Source organism: Dendrobates tinctorius, unplaced genomic scaffold (assembly GCF_039654945.1).
Source record: "Dendrobates tinctorius isolate UK_male_01 unplaced genomic scaffold, ASM3965494v1 ptg000241l, whole genome shotgun sequence".
NCBI lineage: Eukaryota > Metazoa > Chordata > Amphibia > Anura > Dendrobatidae > Dendrobates > Dendrobates tinctorius.
Window position 1 is genome coordinate 2710412 of NW_027361908.1, and position 23114 is coordinate 2733525.

The window sequence follows — 23114 nt, forward strand, 5'->3', positions numbered from 1 at the left end:
AAGACATATTTAACCCCTTTCCTACATTAGATGTACTATTCCGTCCATGTGACCTGGGACCTAAGTCCCAAGGATGGAATAGTACGTCTAATGCAATCAGCTGTGCTCAAGGGGGGGAGCGCAGCTGATCACGGCTGGGTGTCAGCTGATTATCACAGCTGACACCCAGCACAATGTGTCAGGGGCAGTCACGGACCGCCCCCAACACGTTAACCCCTGGCACACCGCGATCAAACATGATCGTGGTGTATCGGGGGTTAAAGGAAGCATCGGCAGGGAGGGGGCTCCCTCCGTGCTTCCCTGCGACCCCCACAGTGGCGCGATGTGCAGCGCCGCTGCAGGGGTCGCCTTCCCTGCAGGTCCCCGGATCCAATATGGCGACGGGAACCTTCGGGGGCCTGCAGGGAGCTGGCTTCCTCACTGCCCGCAGAGAGCAGGCATGAGGAAGCCTGCAGCAGTGCCTGTGACAGATCGCTGATCTGTGATGTGACAGATCAGCGATCTGTCACAGGACAGTGATGTCCCCCATGGGACATTATAATAAAGTAAAAAAATAAATAAAAGTGTAAAAATAATTTTTAAAAAAATCTCTAAATACATTAAAAAAAAATATTCCCTAATAAATTCATTTTTTGAAAATAAAAAAACAAAAACAATAAAAGTACACATATTTGGTATTGCCGCGTCCATAATGACCCACCCTATAAAACTGTCCCATTAGTTAACCCCTTTAGTGAACCCCTTAAAAAATAAAAATGAAAAACAAAGCAAAAAATAATGATTTATTATCATACTGCCGAACAAAAAGTGCAATAACGCGCGATCAAAAAGACACATATAAATATCCATGGTACTGCTGAAAATGTCATCTTGTTCTGCAAAAAACGAGCCACAACACAGTGTCATCAGCGAAAAAATAAAAAAGTTATAGCTCGCAGAATAAAGCAATGCAAAAATAATTATTTTTTATATAAAATTGTTTTCATTGCATAAAACCGCCAAAACATAAAAAAATTACATAAATGATGTACCGCTGTAATCGTACTGACCCGAAGAATAAAACCGCTTTATCAATTTTACCGCACGCAGAACGGTGTAAACGCACCCTCCAAAAGAAATTCATGAAACACTGGTTTTTGTTCATTCTGTGTCCCAAAAATCGGAATAAAAAGTGATCAAAAAATGTCACGTGCCCGAACATGGTACTAATAAAAATGTCAACTCGTCCCGCAAAAAATAAGACCTCACCTGACTCGGTGGGTCAAAATATGGAAAAATTATAACTCTCAAAATGTGGTGATGCATAAACTATTTTTACAATAAAAAGCGTCCTTTAGCGTATGACAGCTGCCAAAAATAAAAACCCGCCATATATATTAAATCAACCCCCCCTTTATCACCCCCTTAGTTAGGGAAAAATAATAAAATACATTTTTTTTATTTATTTCCATTTTTCCATTAGGGCTAGGGTTAGGGCTAGGGTCAGAGCTAGGATTAGGGCTAGGGCTAGGGTTAGGGTTAGGGTTAGGGTTGGAGTTAGAATTGGGGGGTTTCCTCTGTTTTGGCACATCAGGGGCTTTCCAAACGCGACATGGGGTCCAAACTAAATTCCAGCCAAAAAAGTTAAATGGCGCTGCTTCCCTTCTGAGCTCTGCCATGTGCCCAAATAATGGTTTACCCCCATATATGGGGTATCAGCGTACGCAGAACAAATTGCGCAATATCTTTTGGGGTCCTATTACTCTTGGGAAAATAAAAATTGGGGGTGAAAAGATCATTTTTGTGGAAAAATATTATTTTTTCAATTGTACCGCTGTATGTTATAAACTTCTGTGAAGCCCTTGGGGGTTCAAAGTGCTCACCACATATCTAGATAAGTTCCTTGGGGGGTCTAGTTTCCAAAATGGGGTCACTTGTGGGGGGTTTCCACTGTTTAGGTACATCAGGGGCTCTCCAAACGTGGCATGGCGTCCAATCTGAATTCCAGCCAATTTTGCAGTGAAAAAGTCAAACGGCGCTCCTTCCCTTCTGAGCTCTGCCATGCGCCCAAACAGTGGTTCCCCCCACATACAGTGGGGAAAAAAAGTATTTAGTCAGTCAGCAATAGTGCAAGTTCCACCACTTAAAAAGATGAGAGGCGTCTGTAATTTACATCATAGGTAGACCTCAACTATGGGAGACAAACTGAGAAAAAAAAATCCAGAAAATCACATTGTCTGTTTTTTTTTTCATTTTATTTGCATATCATGGTGGAAAATAAGTATTTGGTCAGAAACAAAATTTCATCTCAATACTTTGTGATATATCCTTTGTTGGCAGTGACAGAGGTCAAACGTTTTCTGTAAGTCTTCACAAGGTTGCCACACACTGTTGTTGGTATGTTGGCCCATTCCTCCATGCAGATCTCCTCTAGAGCAGTGATGTTTTTGGCTTTTCGCTTGGCAACACGGACTTTCAACTCCCTCCAAAGGTTTTCTATAGGGTTGAGATCTGGAGACTGGCTAGGCCACTCCAGGACCTTGAAATGCTTCTTACGAAGCCACTCCTTCGTTGCCCTGGCGGTGTGCTTTGGATCATTGTCATGTTGAAAGACCCAGCCACGTTTCATCTTCAATGCCCTTGCTGATGGAAGGAGGTTTGCACTCAAAATCTCACGATACATGGCCCCATTCACTCTTTCATGTACCCGGATCAGTCGTCCTGGCCCCTTTGCAGAGAAACAGGCCCAAAGCATGATGTTTCCACCACCATGCTTTACAGTAGGTATGGTGTTTGATGGATGCAACTCAGTATTCTTTTTCCTCCAAACACGACAAGTTGTGGTTCTACCAAACAGTTCCAGTTTGGTTTCATCAGACCATAGGACATTCTCCCAAAACTCCTCTGGATCATCCAAATGCTCTCTAGCAAACTTCAGACGGGCCCGGACATGTACAGGCTTAAGCAGTGGGACACGTCTGGCACTGCAGGATCTGAGTCCATGGTGGCGTAGTGTGTTACTTATGGTAGGCCTTGTTACATTGGTCCCAGCTCTCTGCAGTTCATTCCCTAGGTCCCCCCGCGTGGTTCTGGGATTTTTGCTCACCGTTCTTGTGATCATCATGGGATTTTGCGTGGAGCACCAGATCGAGGGAGATTATCAGTGGTCTTGTATGTCTTCCATTTTCTAATTATTGCTCCCACAGTTGATTTCTTCACTCCAAGCTGGTTGGCTATTGCAGATTCAGTCTTCCCAGCCTGGTGCAGGGCTACAATTTTGTTTCTGGTGTCCTTTGACAGCTCTTTGGTCTTCACCATAGTGGAGTTTGGAGTCAGACTGTTTGAGGGTGTGCACAGGTGTCTTTTTATACTGATAACAAGTTTAAACAGGTGCCATTACTACAGGTAATGAGTGGAGGAAAGAGGAGACTCTTAAAGAAGAAGTTACAGGTCTGTGAGAGCCAGAAATCTTGATTGCTTGTTTCTGACCAAATACTTATTTTCCACCATAATATGCAAATAAAATGAAAAAAAAACAGACAATGTGATTTTCTGGATTTTTTTTTCTCAGTTTGTCTCCCATAGTTGAGGTCTACCTATGATGTAAATTACAGACGCCTCTCATCTTTTTAAGTGGTGGAACTTGCACTATTGCTGACTGACTAAATACTTTTTTTCCCCACTGTATCGGCGTACTCAGGACAAATTGCACAATAACTTTTGCAGTCCAATTTCTCCTGTTACCCTTGGTAAAATAAAAAAATTAAACCTGAAGTAATTTTTTTTGTGAAAAAAGTTAAATGTTCATTTTTTTTAAACATTCAAAAAATTCCTGTGAAGCACCTGAAGGGTTAATAAACTTCTTGAATGTGGTTTTGAGCACGTTGAGGGGTGCAGTTTTTAGAATGGTGTCACTTTTGGGTATTTTCTATCATATAGACCCCTCAAAGTGGCTTCAAATGTGATGTGGTCTGTAAAAATAAAATGGTGTTGTAAAAATGAGAAATCGCTGGTCAAATTTTAACCCTTATAACTTCCTAACAAAAAAAAAATTTGGTTCCCAAATTGTGTTGATGTAAAGTAAACATGTGGGAAATGTTACTTATCAAGTTTTTTGTGTGCCGTATCTCTGTGATTTAAGAGCATAAAAATTCAAAGTTGGAAAATTGCAAAATTTTCAAAATTTTCGCCAAATTTCCCTTTTTTTCACAAATAAACGCAAGTTATATGAATGAAATTTTACCACTAACATGAAGTACAATATGTCATGAGAAAACAATGTCAGAATCACCGGGATCCATGGAAGTGTTCCAGAGTTATTACCTCATAAAGGGACAGTGGTCAGAATTGTAAAAATTGGCCTGGGAATTAACATGCAAACCACCCTTGGTAGTGAAGGGGTTAAATACACAAATAAAGAACATTTTCAATTTCTCATTTTGCATAAAATTGATAAACCACGTGGGCAATTTTGAAGAATATGGCACAAAACAACATTTCGAACTGTCATAAGACAAAAGAGGAAAAGTGACTTCTGGTATGCTGCTTTCTTTTAATTTTCTTCTTTGAGAATCAATGTTTGCAATGTCACAGTTTTTCATTAGTACATACATAGCTATAAAAAGAGTCTGAAAAGAAACATGGCAGGCTCAACTGCATGCCAATGTGGAGCTATCCTCACTTAGCTTCTAAGATACTGTAGATCTGACAAACATCACTTCATAGAACATCATACATCGGCTCTCTGAGTCCTATCGCTATGTGTGCCATCATGCAGCCACCTGTACATGTCTCTCCCTTCTGTATGTGGCATTAGGCTCTTCTAACTCTTACTCTGCATCAGTACTATAGCTACCAGGAGGGCAGAGGGGGCATTCTGCAGGGCCCACCCGAAACTACACTACTGCAACTGTATCGACGTGTGCAGTGTGCCCTTACAGTTACACTCTATGACAAAGGCTCAATCTCCCTGCACTGCCACCCGACCGCTATGGGGCCCTTGAGCTGGAGGGTGGGAGTTCAGTGCTCGCACCGGGCCCCCCTCCCATCATCGCAAGTTCAACTGTATCGGCTAGATGCCGACATCAATATATGGCGTCCGCTGTTTTGAGATGAACTGGCACTCGGAGTAGCAGGGAAACGAAGAGGAGAGGAGAGGTGAGTATTGTATTTTTTATGGGGATCACATTATACTGTATAAAGACCTATGGGGAGCGCATTTTACTTTATGGAGGCCTATGGGGAGTGCATTATACTACATGGAGTCCTATGGGATGCATTATACTATATGAGGCCTTTGTGGAATGCATTATACTAAAAGGAGGCCTATGGGCCTATGGGCAGTGCATTATACTATACGGAGGACTATGGGGAGTGCATTAAACTATATGAAGACTATTTAGGGGGTCATCATACAGTGTGGGGGCCATCATACAGTGTGGAGATTACAGTGACGGGGCCATCATACAGTGTGGGAACTAATGTGGGGTCTTTGTACAGTGTAGGCGCCATTATATAGTGTTGGAGCCATCAAACAGTTTGGGGTCTCCAAAAGAGACAATATACTCTGTGGGCATATTGTACTGTGAATAGGGGAGCATCATACTGTGTAGAGGGGAGCTGTATAGGGGAGACTTGGAACATTATTAAATGTTATGTGGGCACTTATTGTTAAAGGGGCACTCTGATTATTGTGACTGTCAAAGGGGTACACAGAAGGCATTATTACTTTCTAGCTGGCAAAATGTGTGCACTTTTTTCTAGGGCACATGCACAGGGCATTAATATATTCTATAGGTTTGTTTTACTATCAGGAGGTCACACTGTACCACACAGTAGGTGCAGTCATAGGGACACATATGGCAGCAGCGGCTCAGTATTGGGATATCAGCAGGATAAGGAAATTGTGCAGGTTGAGGATAGATGGAGACGATGCCTGAAATGTGAGAAATCAGATGTGTCTTTGTTGTAATCTCTGCATCTGAATCCTTGCTTGAGAAGTTGTCATATAGATCTGGACCAGAAGGACAAGACTGGAAAAGTAAATGAAAAAAGAAAGAAAGAATGTCAGTTGCAATTCACTGTCTGTAACTGTACTATCTCTTACATGTTCTGCAGCATTGGTATCTACCACTAAATGGTCACCATATGCAGGGGCAGACACTGACAGCTTGGGGCCCCTGTGCAAGAAATGTCTCTGGGCCCCCCTCTTTTTATGGCCACAAAGCTATATATATAAATATATAAAAATATATACGGTATATTTATAAATACTGTATATATATATAGAGAGAGAGAGAGAGCCACACACATACATGTATATATCAGATAGTCTCCTATGTGTATTGCCATCCCTTATTATACAGTGCCCTCTCTTGCTATGTACAGCACTGTCCCTTGCATATTGGATTATATAGTGCCCTGTTTTTTATTACCTACCGTCCTATCTTGTTAGCTGTATAATGCAATGATGGCTGATGGAGCATGGGAAAGCTTATGTTCTAATGGAGGAGCTGATGGACTGGTCGTCTGGTCACCGGCTGCCTGGCTGCTCCATCAGCAGTTATTTTATATCTACATTAAAAAGAGAGGGGACAATGTAATAAAAGAGGGCGCTGTGAATAACAAAAATAACAGGAATAAAAGAGACAGCATTGTAGATAACATCAGAGGAAGCTATATAATAAGGGACGACACCATATATAATTAGAAAGGATGGTGCGTAATAAGGGACGGTGTTATACATAATGAAAGAGAAAATTATGTAACTAAGGATGGTGTTATACATAATAAGTGAGTACACTATATACTAAGTGACTGTTTTATACATAATAAGTAAGTACACTATATACTAAGGAACTGAGTTAGGCTAGGCTCACATTAGCGTTTGTGTGCGCAGTGTATCATCTGCATGCGCAAACGCATGTCAAAACGCATACAAATGCATGTTTATGGATTGTTTTTTATCCGCATCAGCTTACGCATGATGGCAAAAAAACGCTGCGCTTGCATGCTTTTTTTTTTGCATGCGTTTGCGTTTTTCGGTGCATGCGTTCGGAGAATTTCCTTGACACAAGCCACACTCAATGGGCGTGTCTCATTTCCCGGACATGATTATTTGAAAAACGCATGCATTTCAAACGCATGCATACGCATGTCCTTGCATACGCATGCATTTCCATAGACGTTAATTTTTTTAACGCACTCATCTGCATACGCATGCCTGCGCATATTTCAGGGATTTTTGACGCCTCGAAAAATGCAACATGATGTGTTCGCTGGACCCCGCCGCACACTGCAAAATGACGCATGCATACGTGTTTTCATGTGAACGCATGCAAACGCATGTCCCTGCGTACACCATGTTAAAGATAGGGAAACATGACACATGCGGATTGCTGCGGATGAAAAGCTCCGTACACTGATGGAAATGTGAAAGCAGCCTTAGACATAATAAGTGAGCACAATATATACTAAGGGACTGTGCTTTGTATAATAAGTGAGTATACTGTATACTAATGGACTGTGTTAGACATAAGCGATAATAATATCTTCCTCCTCCTGTGCCTATGTTCATTGTAAATTCCCCTTCCTCCCATCCCAATCCCCCACCCCTCATTGTCCTCCTTCCCCTGCATCCCTTTATTGTACTCTCCCCCACCCCATCATTTCCCTCTTCACCACCTCCATCATTGCCTTCTCCCCCACCACCCCATAATTGCCCATTCCACCAATTCCATCATTGTCTTCTCCCCCACCACCCCCATTATTGCCCTCTCCACCACCTCCATCATTGCCCTCTCCCCACCTCCATCATTGCCTTCTACCCCACCACCCCATCATTGCCATTTCCACCACTTTTATCATTGCTTTCTCCCCCACCACTCCAATCATTGCCCATTCCACCACCTCCATCATTTCCTCCACCCCCATCATTGCGGTTTCCACGACCATCATTGTCCTTTCCACTACCACCATCATTGCCTTTTCCCCCACACCCCCATCATTGTCCTTTCTACCTCCATCATTACTTTCTCCCCATAAAACCCATCATTGCCCTTTCCACCAGCTCCATCATTGCTTTCTCCCCACCACCCCATAATTGCCCTCTCCATCACCCCATCAATGCCTTCTCCCAGCCACCCCCATCATTGCCCTTTCCACCACCCCATCATTGCCCTTTCCACCACCTCCATCATTGCCTTCTCCCCACCCCCATCATTGTCTTCTCCCCCACCCCCCATAATTTCCTTTTCCACCACCTCCATCATTGTCTTCTCCCCACCATCTCCATCATTGCCTCCTTCCCACCACCGCCATCATTGTCCTTTCCACTACCACCATCATTGCCTTCTCCCCTCATCACCCCATCATTATCTTCTCCCCCACCACACCCATCATTGCCCTTTCCACCACCTCCATCATTTCCTCCTCCCCCACAATCCCCATCATTGCCCATTCCACCAACATCATTGTCCTTTCCACCACTACCATTGCCTTCTGCTCCACCACGCTCATCATAGTCCTTTCCACGACCTCCATCATTGCTTTCTCCCCACCACCTCCATCACTGCCCTTTCCACCACCTCATCATTGCTTTCTCCCCCACCACCCCATCATTGCCCCTCCCCATCACCCCCATCATTGCCATCTCCTCCACCTACACACACAGACACACACAGCACCCCTCTGCACGTACCCCCGCAGCGCTATGCACATACACACACATCACCACTCTTCTCTACACCCACCCACCAAAACACACATGCACGCAAACACAGCACCACTCACCTCTCTGCATACTCTCCCACAGCATTACTGTCGCCGGCAGCTCCCTCTATCTGGTACAGCCGCGCGCTGAATGATGACATCATCCAGCCACGCTGTTTGTGACTGGAAGCGTGGGCAGGATCAATCGCTGCACGCCGCATATGAGGGCAATCTGGCCAGGAGCTCACCCCCTGAGCATCGGGCCCGGATAAACAGGTCAGATTGCCCTCATTATTAGCCGCCCTGCAGGGGCCCACCTCCACCTCTGGGCCCGATGGAGCCACACCGGCTGCACATACGGTATGTCTGCCCCTGAATATATTGCAGTAATATCAGTGTTGGTCTTTGTATAGAGATTATTTTCAGTAACAGTGCTGTCATCTGCTGAGATTCTCCTACATCCACTATTAGGGTGTGCCACTATAGTTGTAATCAGAGTTACCTGGTTAGGTGTAGTGATGAGCCAACATGCTCGCCACTACTCATTACTCGCCCGAGTATCACTGTACTCGGTGTACTCAGCAAGCACCAAGCATTTCCGGGATAACTCGGCGGGAAATCGGGACTCCACTCTGCATTTTTGGCGGTCTTTAGAGACCCAATCACCATGCAGAGATTGTATGCCAGGCACTGTAACGCCGCAGCCATCATTGTGGTCTTGCAGTGATTGGCTAGGCGCACAGCATCATAAGGGGTGTAAGAGACCGGACACCGCCCTGCTTGGCGCATTCAGCTCCGGAATGATAGTGTAGGGAGAGCTGCTGCCGAGATAGGGTCAGATTTGGGGATTTATTAGTCAGTGTGGGGTCTACCATCCTAAACTACTCAAATCCAGCTAAACCAACAGTCCATCTAAAGATTAATTCCGGAGAATATAGGTTGCAGTGTTAGGTAGGCAGGGGAGTGTGTGTCGCTCTATACATATCAGTGCAAGGCCTGCAGGCACTATACAGTCATATGTAAAAGTTTGGGCACCCCTATTAATGTTAACCTTTTTTCTTTATAACAATTTTGGTTTTTGCAACAGCCATTTCAGTTTCATATATCTAATAACTGATGGACTCAGTTATATTTCTGGATTCAAATGAGGTTTATTGTACTAACAGAAAATGTGAGAACAGTCAAGGACAATCCACAGACCACCTCCAAAGACCTGCAGCATCATCTTGCTGCAGATGGTGTCACTGTGCATCGGTCAACAATACAGCGCATGCATAACGCCTTTTTGTATGACCAAACAACTCAATCTTTGTTTCATCAGTCCACAGGACCGTCTTCCAAAATGTAACTGGCTTGTCCAAATGTGCTTTTGCATACCTCAGGCGACTCTGTTTGTGGCGTGCTTGCAGAAACGGCTTCTTTCGCATCACTCTCCCATACAGCTTCTCCTTGTGCAAAGTGCGCTGTATTGTTGACCGATGCACAGTGACACCATCTGCAGCAAGATGATGCTGCAGGTCTTTGGAGGTGGTCTGTGGATTGTCCTTGACTGTTCTCACCATTCTTCTTCTCTGCCTTTCTGATATTTTTCTTGGCCTGCCACTTCTGGGCTTAACAAGAACTGTACCTGTGTTCTTCCATTTCCTTATTATGTTCCTCACAGTGGAAACTGACAGGTTAAATCTCTGAGACAACTTTTTGTATCCTTCCCCTGAAAAGCTATGTTGAATAATCTTTGTTTTCAGATCATTTGAGAGTTGTTTTGAGGAGCCCATGATGCCACTCTTCATAGGAGAATCTAATAGGAGAACTACTTGCAAGTGGCCACTTTAAATACCTTTTCTCATGATTTGATACACCTGGCTATGAAGTTCAAAGCTTAATGAGGTTACAAAACCAATTTAGTGCTTCAGGAAGTCAGTAAAAAGTAGTTAGGAGTGTTCAAATCAAGAAAATGATAAGGGTGCCCATACTTTTGCACCGGTCAAATTTTGTTTAAATGCAGATTGCACATTTTCTGTTAGTACAATAAACCTCATTTGAATCCAGAAATATAACTGAGTCCATCAGTTATTAGATATATGAAACTGAAATAGCTGTTGCAAAAACCAAAATTGTTATAAAGAAAAAAGGTTAACATTAATAGGGGTGCCCAAACTTTTACTTATGACTGTATGTGTGTATATAGATATCATTGCATACATCAAGAGGGTCCATTCCATTACTATCTGCTGCTGCTGCTACCTATATGATATATTGACTGTATATACCTAGCCCCAGGTATAATTGGCTAGGAAAAATTTTTTTGCCAGGTTAATAGAGATTATTTTATTGCAAAGCAATCCAGAGCCCTTTTTTTCTCCATTTGCTTTTTGACACTGCACAATACAGCCAGATCCTTTCCCTAGCACAGAATGAAAATCCAGCAATTTTAAAGGGGTCCCAAAATCACTTTTGAGTGTGCAGAGAAATCATTCATTTTTATGCGGTACGGTAGAGTAGAAATTTTTTTGACTGTCTTGCACAATTTCTTGACACCATTTTGCAGAACCCCCCAGAAAATAGATACAGGCCACATACACTCACTGGCCACTTTATTAGGTACACCTGTCCAACTGTGTGTTAAGACTTAATTTCTAATCAGCCAATCACATGGCGGCAACTCAGTGCATTTAGGCATGTAGACATGGTCAAGACAATCTCCTGCAGTTCAAAACGAGCATCAGTATGGAGAAGAAAGGTGATTTGAGTGCCTTTGAACGTGGCATGATTGTTGGTGCCAGAAGGGCTGGTCTGAGTATTTCAGAAACTGCTGATCTACTGGGATTTTCACGCACAACCATCTCTAGGGTTTACAGAGAATGGTCCGAAAAAGAAAAAAAATCCAGTGAGCGGCAGTTCTGTGGCCGGAAATGCCATGTTGATGCCAGAGGTCAGAGGAGAATGGGCAGACTGGTTCGAGCTGATAGAAAGGCAACAGTGACTCAAATTGCCACCCGTTACAACCAAGGTAGGCAGAAGAGCATCTCTGAACGCACAGTGCGTCGAACTTTGAGGCAGATGGGCTACAGCAGCAGAAGACCACACTGGGTACCACTCCTCTCAGCTAAGAACAGGAAACTGAGGCTACAATTTGCACAAGCTCATCGAAATTGGACAGTAGAAGATTTGAAAAACGTTGCCTGGTCTGATGAGTCTCGATTTCTGCTGCGACATTCGGATGGTAGGGTCAGAATTTGGCGTAAACAACATGAAAGCATGGATCCATCCTGCCTTGTATCAACGGTTCAGGCTGGTGGTGGTGGTGTCATGGTGTGGGGAATTTTTTCTGGGCACTCTTTGGGCCCCTTGGTACCAATTGAGCATCGTTGCAACGCCACAGCCTACCTGAGTATTGTTGCTGACCATGTCCATCCCTTTATGACCACAATGTACCCAACATCTGATGGCTACTTTCAGCAGGATAATGCGCCATGTCATAAAGCTCGAATCATCTCAGATTGGTTTCTTGAACATGACAATGAGTTTACTGTACTCAAATGGCCTCCTCAGTCACCAGATCTCAATCCAATAGAGCATCTTTGGGATGTGGTGGAACGGGAGATTCGCATCAGGGATGTGCAGCCGACAAATCTGCGCCAACTGTGTGATGCCATCATGTCAATATGGTCCAAAATCTCTGAGGAATGCTTCCAGCACCTTGTTGAATCTCTGCCACGAAGAATTGAGGCAGTTCTGAAGGCAAAAGGGGGTCCAACCCGTTACTAGCATGGTGTACCTAATAAAGTGGCCAGTGAGTGTATTTTACAGTGTGGTATATCTGTGACACGCCTCATACATCCGTGTGCTAAAAAATTGGGCATTTTAGGCCTAAATTCCATTTTTTTTGCTGTCTATCACTCTAGTTATGTACAGCACTATTTTGCATTAAAAAAGAAATAGGCCACATATTTGGCAGTGTGATATCTCCGTGCCAGGCTTCATATATCTGCGTGCTCCAAGTTTGGGCATTTTAGGCCGGTATTCCAGTGTTGTTCCTGTCTGTTACTCTAGTTATATACAGCACTATTTTGCATTTTAAAACAAAACAGGCCACATATTTTTCAGTGTGTTATATCTGTGACACGCCTCATACATCCGTGTGCTAAAAATTTAGGCATTTTAGGCCCAAATTCTTCTTCTTTTTTTTTTTTTGCTGTCTGTCACTCTAGTTATATACAGCACTATTTTGCATTTAAAAAAACAAAACAGGTCACATACTTGGCAGTGTGGTATCTCCGTGCCAGGCCTCATATATCTGCGCGCTCCAAGTTTGGCCATTGGAGGACGGGGGTATGCCTGAGTTCTCTGGAGCAGCCATCTCTGGAGTTTCGGGCCCGCATACCTCCTCTGGACTAACGGGCAATAAGCTATCCATTTCAGGTAACGAGACAAATGTTTCCTCTTCATCACAATCAGGGATCGTAGGGTGAGCGTTGTAGGATCACTTGGCATTCTCTCCCCGTCTTCGGGGTCTTGGGACAGGCAAGGACGCAACATACTTCGGTCAGCTATTTGGGTAGGCGCCTCTTCTTCCCCTTCGGGTTGAATTTTATAGATGGGACTCCAACTCGGCATTTCATCCAATAAGGAGTCTTTTCCCAACAGTGTTCCAACTTGCCTTGAGGTCGCTCATCTCAGAACAACACACGGTCTCTGGCCTTGAGAGCTGTCCCTCGAAAAGGTCCCACTTCATGATGCTCAAGCTCTCGAAAACTAGTCTGCACCAGCCGATGAAGAGTGTGCAAATGGTGTCGATGTTCTCGGTCCCAGGAAGACATCCCCATCCATGGGTAGTCCTCTGCTGGATCAAATTCCAACTCTGTACTTTCCTGTCCTTTTCGCCCGAACATCAGGGTATGCGGAGTATATCCGGTCGTACTTTGCATCCGATTGTTGTACACCCAGACCAGTTCAGCCACGTACTCAGGCCAGCGGGCTTTCCTGTCTTCTTCCAATGTTCTCAACATCTGGATCAGCGTCAAGTTGAAGCACTCACAGGCTCCATTCCCTTGGGGATGACAGGGTGTCATCCGGGACTTCTCAATCTGGTACAGATGGTGCAGCTCCTCCATTACTCGGCCTTGGAAACAAACGCCCTGATCAGAATGAATCCTCTTCGGACAGCCGTACACCTGGATGAATCTCGACTAATAGCCTGTGCAGCCGACTCAACAGTCTGATCTTGAGTGGGAGTCACCACAGCAAATTTGGTAAAGTGGTCGGTCATCACTAAGCAGTGTTCATACCCCAGATGAGCTGGGCCCACGATCAAGTAGTTGATCATCAGTAACTCTAAGGGGGCCGAAGTCACGATCGTCTGTGTAGAGGTTCTCTGTTCTGGAGGTTTAACCAGTTCACAGCTCCGACATTGCTGACAGGCCTCTTCTACTGCAACTTTCAATCAGGGGTGGTAGACCAAGTTCTGTAACCACTGGCATGTCTTCTCCGGGTCAAAGTGAGCCCCTCTCTCATAGGCCTCTGTAGCTACCACACTGATCAACTTTTCCGGGAGTACCACTTGCCAGGTAACCCCCAACTCCTGGACCAACCGCACTTTCCGATACAGCAAGCTGTCTTCCAACTGGAGCCTCTTCCACTGCTTGAGAATCTGCAGCGTTCCCAGGGACAGAGCATCTCTTTCACTTCTGTTAGGGAGTCGTTTCTAGGCCACCCACTGTCTTAGCTGGGCAAATTCCCTATCTTCCTGCTGGAGTCACACCCAGTGGTCCCGAGGTCATCCCAGCACTTGTTCTCCTGATGCCTCCCCAATCTGTCCCTGCATCGCCGCCATCGTCCTGGCGAGGCCCCGGAACCCAGGAATCTCTTCTGCCTCCAGCTTTTTATCTCGGTTGTGTCCAGATTGGTCAGGGGTCACTCTTGACAGAGCATCAGCACATGTATTCTCGGCCCCCTTTCGGTACGCAATCTAGTACCGATACTTCGCCATGTGGGCCACCCATCTCTGCTCCAAGGATCCCAGTTTTGCATTTTCTAGGTGGGCCAGTGGGTTGTTGTTGGTGCGCACTTAGACCTCGGACCCCGACAGGTATTCTGCAAATTTTTCAGTCATTGTCCACACCAGCTCCAGCAATTCTAGCTTGAAGGAGCTGTAGTTATCTGGTTTCCGTTCTGAGTCATGAAGGGACCGGCTTGCGTAGGCGATCACTCGTTCTTTCCCATCCTGCATTTGTGACAGTACAGCTCCTAGACCGTGTAGGCTCATATCGGTGTGAAGGATGAAGGGCTGAGAGAAGTCTAAACAGGCCAATATCGGGGCCTCAGTCAAGGCCATCTTTAGAGATTGGAAGGCTTCTTCCTGGCAATCTCCCCACTGGAAGGTGTGATTCTTTGTGCAGCACTCCCTTTACTAACTCCAGCAGCAGATTAGCAATTTGGGTGAAGTTCTTCACAAATTTTCGGTAGTACCCAGTGAGCACCAAAAAGGCCCAAATGTCCTTCACTGTTTTCGTGGTAGGCCAGTCCTGTACCGCCGCTATTTTCTCTCATTCCAGTCTCACTCCCTCAGCGGATTTGATGTGTCCCAGGTAGTCAATTTGCTTGGGGAAAAGGTGACATTTTTGGGGCTTCACTTTTAGGCCGTGCTTCTGTAATCGACTCAACACTTGCTCCAACTGCCGGAGATGCTCTTCAAAGGTCGCTGCATAGACGATGATGTCATCCAGATAGATGAGGGTAGCTTCAAAATTCAAATCTCCCAAACATCTCTCCATCAGTAGCTGAAACGTGCCAGGAGCATTAGTCAAGCCAAAAGGCATTTGATTGAATTCAAATAGTCCCATGGGCAGTATGAATGCTGTCTTCGGCTAGTCATGCTCAGCGATGGGCACCTGCCAATATCCACTGGCCAGATCTAGGAAAGAGAAGTGCTTCACTTTCCCCAAGGCGGACAACAACTCCTCAATTCTTGGTAGGGGGTATGAATCCCGCACTGTACAGGCATTCAGTCACCTGTAGTCAACACAAAAATGCAGGGTTCCATCTTTCTTTCAAACTAGAACGATGGGAGCTGTCCACGGGCTCTGACTCTCCCAGATGACTCCATTCTGCAGCATATGTACCAACATCTCTTTCACCTCCTGGGACATCTGAGGCGCGATCTGATGGTATCTCTCACGGATGGGTGCGGCACTTACCGTAGTTATCTCATGGGTTATGACTGTGGTACACCCGAAGTCATCGTCGTGACAGGCAAAGATGTCTTGGTAATGCTCCAGCACAGCTTCCACCTGTTGCAGCTGCTGGGGTGAGAGTTCCATCAGTCCAGTCCGCATCTGCTCTAGGATTAGACGCCCTTCCTTCATACCCCCAGATGACTGCTCCGGGGACATGGTAATGGCTATGGTCCAAGGGTCCCCTTGTTTCACTGCTAGCTGTAATGCCTCTGGTTGTATTAGCTCTTCTGGCATGCCCAGCACTTGTGCCACTTCACTTTTGGGTGAGAGCATAAGATTGTCCTCTCCCAGGTTGACACACCGCACCACTATGTTGCCATCATGAATGATAGCCAATGTGTAGGCAATGAGGAGTCAAGGGGGTATTTGTTCCAGTACTGTCAGCTATATCTGGATTTCCACTTCCTCGAGGGGTGTACAAGCTCCTACAGGCAGCGACAGCAGTCTGTTCAGATGGTAGAATGAGTTTCGCACCGGCCAGGATCACCACTCTTCTCAAAACATTTCCTTCACTAGGCGTCTCTTGGGCCTGAGCAGCCTAGATCAATTGTTGGAACACCTTGCTCTGGGAGGGGCGAGAGCTCCATCGGTAATTCGCTGATCAGAAGAGTCCCGAGTTCTTTTAGTACATTCATCCCCAAAGTCACGGGTGGGCCATTACCTGAGTCTCCAGGGGTTAATATAACTCCTTTCCGGCCCACATGTTTGCCACACACAGTAATCTGCATCCAGACCACCCCTGCGACTGGGATGGGCAATTGATTGGCCGCTGTTACCTTAATTACCTGGCCATGTCTTCTCAGAAAAAAATGACATTTGAAATAGGTTTCTGGCATGGTGGTCACCTGGGAACCAGTTTCAACCAGACAGCGGACGGCCCAACTATCCATTTTGGCCCATACGAGGGGGCTCAAGGAAATTAAACTAGCGGGACTGCCTTCTCTCCTCCTAGGCTGCTCAGGTTCCAGGTGTCATCCCCCGGCCACGGAGCCTACTAGGTTAACGGCTGCAGAGTGAGCGGCCTCTCCCTGCTTTGTGCACCCTTGGGCATAGTGTCCAACGTCTACACATCTGAAACATATCGGCTGTCTCTCTGTTTGGGATTGTCCCATTTCCTGGTGAGGTACAGGAGGCAAATGGGACTCAGGGCTAGCTCTGTCTTTGGGTGGATTCAGAGCCACAGGGGGGGCTTTTCTGAGGTCGGACCACTCTTTCTGCATTTCTTGTATTTCCTTCCGGATCGCTCTGACCCATCTGGTTCAGCTATGGGCGAAGCGAGCACCTCCCCACTCTGGACCTTCCCTGCCGAAGCTACTGTCCCCTGTTCTTACTCCCACGCGCGCTCTTCCGCCCCAATTTCTAAGAAAGACATGCGCTCCCACAGGGCCTGCTTAAGCAGCGGACTTCTGAGACCGGCAACCAGTTGGTCTCTCAAAATCACATCAGGAGGCCCAACGCCCACATCATCTCACTTGTTGATTGCCGCATGAATCTCTAGCAAGGCGTTCATGTATTAGGTCACGGACTCCCCCTCACTCTGAATGCGACTAAACAAGCACATGCACAATTCTCCGACATCTGTGGGGTCCCCCTGCATCTCCTCCATAATTTGTAACACCTTGGTGCAAGTGTTCTGCTCATGCAGGAGGCCGAAACATAACAGGACATCTGGCTTCTCTGTCCAGGGCCATCACTGCAATCTCTGCCTGCATACCGGGTGTCAAAGGGTGCATCCTCAGCATTCCATTGACTTGCTCGGTCCAGTCCCACAGCAGCAAGTTGCTCCCTGTTAACTTTGGGAGATTGCTGAGCGTGGCCCTCCAGCGGTAAGCTGGCCCTTGGGGCACCCATGACCACCTGGTCTGCCACTTCTGCGCTTGTGGACTGCATCCTGCCGACTACGCTAAGTGTAAGCAGGTTGCGGGATGCAGTGATGCAAGAAAGGCAGTGCAAGGGTTAACAATTTAATTGAACAGTAAAGATAATCCTCGCAGGGAGATAAACAGTTAAATTGCAAATAGGAGAAAAATAAACAAGGACAATGTAATGGCAGTTCACTCAATATACTTATCGTGTCTGTGGTTTTCTCAGCCTCAGATGGTCCAGTGAGGGTTGTAGTCCCAGCAGCGGCCTGTGTAAAGTCTTCAGAGGAGGTTCCACAGCTCACGGTAAGCCTCTGGTGGCAACGGGCGGTCTCCGGTTTTACCCGTTGAGCCCCTAGTCCATAAACTTGTGCAGCCAAAGTCAGAGGAGTTGCATACAGTCTGTTATCAAGGGAAAGCTGCGGTGTGCTGTCCAGTTAAGAGGGCCACAACGGCAAGTCCTGCACATGGCCCATGTTCCTATGCCTGAGCGGGCACTGAGCTTAACAGAGCTCACGGCCCTTTTTCTGCCACTGGTCCCAGTGGCATGCTCATGTGTAGTCAACCGCAGTACATTGCGGTACTGCTGCACACCGAGCAGAGCACACTGTGCACGCACCTGCTCTGACACCACGGGCGGGAAACTGGCCATCCCTGTGTGCACTTCTTTGTTTCCCACACCCCCTGTTTCCAGATGATGAGGTCTGTCCGATTCTCTATGCTTTCTCCCGGGCAACGTGGGACGCAGCCTTGACAGTTCTGGACCTGGTGCAGTACTGGTGCCCGCAGCCCAGTCTTCCTCCTGAAATATGCTCTGTGCAGGGGGAGGGTTATTTGGTTATACATGCTATGGGTGGGGGAGGGGACATGGCCTTATGTGCTATCAGTAGAGGCATATTTCTGTGAGAAATACATAATTTTTTGGAACAATTTCAAGGGTGGAAATACTATGGATAGATAATAACTTACTAGCACCTCTAAACAGTATAAAGAAAAAGTGTGAGGTGGTGGAGTGGTTTCAGCATAGCAGCGGGTCACAGAAGCAGGAGCCAGTGGCTCTAGATAACTCCTGTTTTCGCTGCTAAAGAGAAATGAATATTCACTGCATTCCATGCCCATGGGCGTGGAAGGCAATGAATAACGGCAATGAATATTCATTTCTTTTTGGCATCCTGGTATGATTGGCCCCATCCCGTTCCTAGTATGATTGGTCCCATCCTTATTCTGGTATGATTGGCCCCATCTCGTTCCTGGTATGGTTGGTCCTATCCTTATTCTGGTATGACTGGCCCCATCCCGGTCCTGGTATGCATGACCACATCAGAAAAGATTAAAAAAAGAACAAACCATTACACTTACCTTCCTCCACTCCCTTGCAGTGTCCTGCTCCATTGCCAGCAGCTGCTCAATGCTTTTAAGCAGCACATGGCAGGCACATCATGCGTTGCTCATAAGCAGAGCACAGCTTCCAGAACACTCATCGGGACTGTTCATCGCAGAGAGCAGTGACTAGTCATTGGTCTTCAGTAGTGCGCAGTGTCAGCCACTGGCTTCCTGCTGCTGCCGAAAGTCACATGTGCTGCTACTTAAGAGAAATTAATATTCAGAATAGTCATACCAGGATAGGGATGAGGAGCCATGTTTATCAGGATGGGGATGAGGAGACCATATTTACCAGGATAGGAGGTATTAAGTACAGAGTTGACCACATTTTTTGCTTCATTTTTTTTCCCCAATTTCCTCCTCTAAAACCTAGGTGTGTCTTATGGTCGGGTGCGTCTTATAGTCCAAAAAAATAGGTGGTAGTGATTGTACTTCTATTCACAACTGATTTTCCAAGTTTGCATCACACTACTGATAACTGAAAACAGAGTAACGTTTACAAAAAAAAAACACAGTGCCTACAGTCAAATATGGTAGAGGATCAAAAAAGTTTTGGGGCTGTTTTGCTGCCTCTGGCACTGGATGCCTTGACTTTGTGCAACGCATTATCAAATATGAAGATTACCAATGTAGTTCCCAGTGTCAGGAAGCTGTGTTTGCATCCTAGGTCATGGGTCTTCCAGCAGGATAATGACCCCAAACATAATTCAAGAAGAACCCAAAAATGGATGGAACCAAAGATCTGCAGAGGTCTGAAGTGGCTAGCAATGTGTCTGGATCTAAATCCTATTGAACAACTGTGGAGAGATCTTAAAATTTCTGTTGGGAGAAGGCACCAGTCAAATATAAGAGACCTGGAGCAATTTGCAAAAAAGAGTGATCCAAAATTCCAGTTAAGAGGTGTAACAAGCTTGTTGACGTGTTATGGGAAGTAATTGATTGCAGTTATTTATTCCAAAGGGTGTGCAACCAAATAATATTAAGGGTGCCAACAATTTTGTCCAGCCCATTTAGGGGGTTTTGTGTGAAATAATGTCCAATTTGCTCTTTTCTTTCTGCTTTTTTTCATGTCCTTCCAATATACACAAAGGAAATATACATGTGTACAATAAAAATTGTGTAATTGCAAAAATATCTGTAACAATTTCAAGTGTGCCAACACTTTCGCTATGACTGTACATCACATAGGTAATGCTGGGGCTGGATCATATACATCACATAGGAGATGCTGGAGAACATACATCACATAGAATAGACACTTGAGCATATACATCACATAGCATATACTGGGGCTAGAGCATAGACATCACATAAGAGACGCTGGGGTGAGAACATATACATTACATAGGAAATGCTGGGGCTGGAGCATATAAGTCACATGGGATACATAGGGGCTGGAGCACGTATATCACAAAGGAGAGATGCTGGAATGAGAACATATACATCACATAGGAGACACTGGTACTGGAGAATATAGTCACGCACAGTGTGGGAAAGACTAAGTGCAACAAGAAGGGATGAGGGGAAGGAAAAACAATAGAGGCATGGTTCTCATGGTCACCGCCACCAGGGAAGCTCCGGAACAAAGCGTCAGCCTTGAAATTTTTGACCCTTGGATGGAAAGTGACAACAAAATTGAACCTAGTAAAAAATCAGGGACCATCTAGCTTGCCTAGGGTTGAGACGTTTAGCTGATTGAAGATGTGACAAGTTCTTATGGTCAGTGATAATAGCAATAGGATGGACAGCCCCCTCCAACCAATGTTGCCATTCTTCAAATGCGAATTTAATCGCAAAAGCTCCCTATTACCCACGTCATAATTTCTCTCAGCTGAAGAAGAAAATTTTTTAGAAAAGAAAGCGCGTGGACGTCATTTACCAGGGGACGGACCCTGAGACCAGAGGTGGATTAAGGGTAGCCAGGGCCCCGGGCTGTTCAGACTCTGTGGGCCCCCTGATCATGTGACGGGGTCATGTGATGGGGTCATGTGACGGGGTCATGGAGGTCAGTGCCCAGAGATGGCTTACATAATGAGGAAAAGCCGCGGGCAAACAATAGCCACAGAAGAAATGGACATCTAATCCGAAAAATGCCGAGCTTCTGCCAGGCGGCTGCTGCATCACCAGGTCATTAATATCGCAGGGAGAAGACAATGGGAGAGGGAATCCCCACACCAAAGAGGTATTTCACTCCCCCCGCAGACAAATCAATGACTGAAGCCTGGAACTCTGTGAGCAGTGTCACAATCAGTGGCCCCAGATGAGATCTGCTAACCACATGGAGAATACAGCTGGCCCATCACCCCAGAAGCCATCACAACTTGTACTGGGGATGAGCGATGTGCATGGATCTATAGATCTGGGGATCTCCTCCAGAACCAGAGACCATTGTGCTCCTGGGAGATCAGTTCCTGGTAACATACATGACAGGGGCATGTGGCCCCACAGGACAGGGAGCAGGGGCATCACAGGGGCAGGGGGTCCCACAGGACAGGGAGCAGGGGCATCACAGGGGCAGGGGGTCCCACAGGACAGGGAGCAGGGGCATCACAGGGGCAGGGGGTCCCACAGGACAGGGAGCAGGGGCATCACAGGGGAAGGAGGTGCCACAGGACAGGGAGCAGGAGCATCACAGGGGAAGGGGGTGCCACAGGACAGGGAGCAGGGGCATCACAGGGGAAGGAGGTGCCACAGGACAGGGAGCAGGGGCATCACAGGGGAAGGAGGTGCCACAGGACAGGGAGCAGGGGCATCACAAGGGCAGGTGGCCCCATGGGGCAGGAGACAGGGGGTCCCAGAGGGGCAGAGGGTTCCACAGGACAGGGGGCGAGCAGCACCACATCACAATGCTCCTCTGTGCCCCCCACTCTGCACTGGCACTGCCCAGGGCATCACCTGCTCCTGGCATTACTACAAAGCTGGCAGTAGGTTCAGCACAGTTTGTGGCACCAGAGCGAAGCTTGTCCTCCGGGGCCCCACTCACACTGACATGTGGGGGCCACACTTTTACCTGTGGACAATCCTGGACCGTCTCCAATCCTGCCCCCGTCCCCAATCCTGCCCCCGTCTCCAATCCTGCCCCCGTCTCCAATCCTGCCCCGTCTCCATCCTGCCCCGTCTCCATCCTGCCCCGTCTCCAATCCTGCCCCCGTCCCCAATCCTGCCCCGTTTCCAATCCTGCCCCCGTCTCCAATCCTGCCCCCATCTCCATCCTGCCCCGTCTCCATCCTGCCCCCGTCTCCATCCTGCCCCCGTCTCCATCCTGCCCCCGTCTCCATCCTGCCTCCATCTCCATCCTGCCCCGTCTCCAATCCTGCCTCCATCTCCATCCTGCCTGTCTCCAATCCTGCCCACATCTCCAATCCTGCCCCTGTCTCCAACCTGCCTCCATCTCCACCCTGCCCCCCTGTCTCCAATCCTGCCCCCGTCTCCAATCCTGCCCCTGTCTCCAATCCTGCCCCATTCTCCATCCTGCCTCCATCTCCATCCTGCCCCCGTCTCCAATCCTGCCCCATTCTCCATCCTGCTCCGTCTCCATCCTGACCCCAATGTTTCCAGTCCTGCCCATCTCCATCTTGCCTCACCCATGTCTCCAATCTGCCGGGGAAACATATTGTCCGCTTTAAATAATTAAATAAAAAATAAAAAAACTTTCTTCTTACCTGGCCGCGCTCCTGCGGCGAAGATACAGCTGCAGTGTGATCTAAGCTGAAGGACCTGTGGTGATGTCATCGTCATGTGATCAGGGGGCAGAGCTGATCAATGGTAAAGGCCTGTGATTAGCTCCGCCCCTGATCACATGACGATGACGTCACCACAGGTCCTTCAACGCTTCGGCCGCAGCGCACAGCACTTGGGGCCCGATGGCTAGGAGCACAGGAGCGGGGCCCCTGACCTGCGGGCCCCCTTCTGTACTGCTGTTCACCGGGCCCCATACAGCAGTAAG

The 23114-nt window shown here is 46.9% G+C and overlaps 1 long non-coding RNA gene across 1 annotated transcript; it reads right to left on the minus strand.

Annotated features, from left to right (window-relative positions):
* Positions 1-4526: 4526 nt before the first annotated feature.
* LOC141060571 (uncharacterized) lies at positions 4527-22890 on the minus strand. The gene is made up of 3 exons (XR_012222721.1): positions 22831-22890; positions 6418-6552; positions 4527-6011 (listed from the first exon to the last, which is right to left on the minus strand). It is a non-coding gene; the product is annotated as an uncharacterized lncRNA (long non-coding RNA).
* Positions 22891-23114: the final 224 nt, after the last annotated feature.